Source organism: Arachis ipaensis, chromosome B04 (genome assembly GCF_000816755.2).
Source record: "Arachis ipaensis cultivar K30076 chromosome B04, Araip1.1, whole genome shotgun sequence".
Classification (NCBI taxonomy): Eukaryota; Viridiplantae; Streptophyta; class Magnoliopsida; order Fabales; family Fabaceae; genus Arachis; species Arachis ipaensis.
Window position 1 is genome coordinate 40,690,807 of NC_029788.2, and position 3,522 is coordinate 40,694,328.

Sequence of the window (3,522 nt, forward strand, 5' to 3'; positions counted from 1 at the left end):
ATAACATCGGGGGATTAGTGCCCTACCACCTTCCCCTAGTGAGGCAGTGCCATACCGATCGAGGGATTAATGCTCTACCACCTTGCAGACAGAGAGAGAGAGAGAGAGAGAATATGAGAGAAAATGTTGGGAGATTAGTACCATACCACCTTCCTCACATCCCATACAACACAATCACAAGGAATGTGGGGGAATAAATCGAGGGATTAGTGCCCTACCACCTTCCCCACATCCAACACATCACAATCACAGAGAATTCGGGGGAAAAAGATCGAGGGATTAGCGCCCTACCGCCTTCCCCACATCCAACTCATTAATATCATCATTTCCATTAATTATGTCTCATTTGTTTCTCATAAATTCATACATTTTTGCACTTTCTCAAATATTTCATATCAAACCATTTCATCATTCAAATTATATATCACCTTATTCACCCTTCTCAATTCAATTCCTCCACTTCACAACCCTCCTCCATGGGTTCACTCTATTTTCTAAACTTAAAGACTAGGTATCGGACCATAGAGGGTAGCTACAGAGGTTTAGAAAGCTAGAGGATTGAATTTAACATTTAAAAATCTCATTTTTGGCTAAAACAGGGGGCTTGTGTACTCGAGACTATGTTCGCATACGCGGAGTTTCAAAACAGGGGGAGTGCTCGCGTCGCGTGTGTACTCTCGCGTACGCGAATTTTCAAAGTTGGGTTTCGTGTACACGGGCCTTACCCCGCGTACGCGAGATTGCAAAACAGTGAGCATAGCTCGCATCACGCGTGCAAGTCGCATACGCGACACTCCCTTTTGTTCCAAAAGCTATTAAGTTATTAAAAATCAGTTTTATACACCTAACTTTCGACGTTCATAAATTTATTTACAAAACTTCGATTTTTACAAACTTTAAATTGTTTTGAAACTCTTGAGATTATCTTTAATTTGAAATAAATTTCATTCAAATCCAAAATTCGAGTCTTAAGTTATGATCCACCGAAATTCGTTAAAAATCTATTTTTATCAAAAGAGTTCAAAACCAAAGTTCACACATTAAAACAAGTTTAAATACACTTAAAACAATTCCCTAACTATTTCATTCCTTCCACAACCTCCCAATACTCAATTTTATTAATTTTCTCCCCACAATAAATAGCCAACAACAACACAATTCATTAATAATTCATAGCATCACATCTCCACATTCATTGCTCAAACTCATAATTCTCATCATCATACACGTTCTGCATCACAACCTCACCAACCATCATCAAGACTCACATTACATCATTATTATCAATAATTTTTCATATAATTAACACACGCACGCACGCACGCACGCATTAACTCCATCACACACACACACACACACACACACACATTAACTCCATCATACATATCATGCATCAACTTTATATATACACTTTACCCACACTACTCATCACACTCATAGGTAATATAATCCATCAAGTTCAACAATTCAATACATTCAAGCTTAACCTATGGTCATCTAACCTAAGTTTTCACGCAACATTATATATTATCTACGAGAAACCCAAATCATACCTTGGCTAATTTCTCCCTAATGTCGAAGCACCTTAATTATGTCTGTTTCAACAACGCTCAAGGTCCCAAATGTACACCAATCAGAAAACCCAACCTCTAAGCTCAAACTCAAGCTTCTAACTTCATCAATTTGGTTCTAATTCACATATATACAATCTAATTCCACAAAAACATTACTAAAATCAATATGGGGTTTGCTAATTTAACAATTTCACAAGGGTTAGAGATTTCTCACCTTATCCACGAGTCAAACAGGCAAAAATCCAGTGATTACCTGCTGCTAGAGTTCACCTACAAAATCATTCAATTTTTCAATACCAAAAACCTAAGATTTCGAAACTGGAAAGGGGAGAACTAGGCATGAAATCTCAAATTTCTTACCAAATTGTTCGATAGATTTTGTAGAGAATTCCTAGACGAATGCGTGACCGTTGAAGGCTTGTCAATCAGAGCTCCAAATTGAAAGTTACGTGGAAATAAAATTTGGAAGAGGTTAGAGATTTCTCTTCTTGTGCTCCTTCCCTTCAGTGTGATTTAATGTGATTTGGGGAAGAATATGCATGTTTTCGGTTTTTATATAATGGGCCTTGGGCCCGGTCCAACCAGTTTGGCCGTTTGCCCGATTTTGGGCCAAAACTTTTAAAATTAGTGTTAAAATTCATATTTTAATTATTTCTACTTCATTACATACTATAAGATTTAATTTTTTAATTTCTTTAAATAATAATTAATTTATTAGCTAATTATTTATTAATTACCTGGGGTTTACAATCTCTCTTTCGCGACAAGCTCCTGGAGGTTGCTTAGCTCACATACTTCAGCTGGTATCACTCTTTGGAAGACACTCGGCCTTCTAAAGTTTGTAGCCTTTGATAGAGTTCTTGAATTATTCGAATCGCCTTTTCTCCCAGGTCGTCGGTTGCTCTGGCCTTGCCAGATTGGTGGTCATCTTCTCGCAGTTGTTGCCTGCCGAGGGTTGGCTGGACTTGTACGTCGCTAATTTTCCTCCTGCAGGTTGGTGGGCGAATGTCATTATGTGGTTCGTGCATTGGGTTTGGTGGGTTTGGCTCATGGTGATGGCTTGAAGACTGCCCTTCGAATTACTCTATCATGCTGCCAAGACTTGGCGAATCCCACAGATGACACCAATGTACAAAACGTCACTGGTACGGGTTTTGAATAGGATCGGAGACTCGCCGGTCTTTGATGGTGACAAAATTGGACTTCTAGAGCGACCAATGGTGGTACTTGCAAAGACACTCTGACGCTCAAGTCAGAATAGATCTGAGAGGTGCAGGTGAGGGTTAGGAATGTGTAACGTACTTGAGGGAGTCCTTGACCCCTTTTATATAGTTTGAAGTTGTTATCTTATCTTATCTTGTTGGCTAAAATAAGAAAAGTATTTGAATTTGAATATTGATTAGGAGTTCGTAATTATCTAACCAGTCTGGGTCGCAGTAATAACTCAGACCCGGATAATCAAATCGTGGCTGCTCTGATAAAAAAAAAACCCAAAAATTAGATTCAGAACATAAATAAATTGGCAAAATTATTCATGACATATGTATGTGAACACACACTCCAACTAATACACACAAATTTTAATAACTTGCATACATAACCAAAACCATTGCTTTCCTCAATCAAGTTCTTCAACTTTTTAAAGATGTTGAATCTAAACTTGGTTGCTTCCACTATAATGTTGATAATCATCACACATGGTACATTAATCTAATTTAATTTGGACTAGCTTCGAATGTCAAAATTTGCAACGAAAAATCTTTTAAGTTCGAACTTCCTTCATTTCCAACTCACAGATAATAAGTAAAAAATGATTTTGAAGACGGATTGCTCTCGAACCCAATTACATAATAACACTCATTATTGGGTTGGATCTCTTACTATTCTTTTGAAAAGTGATCTTTACATAAAATGTATAAATAAAAAAATAATTAAATAATAAAGGATA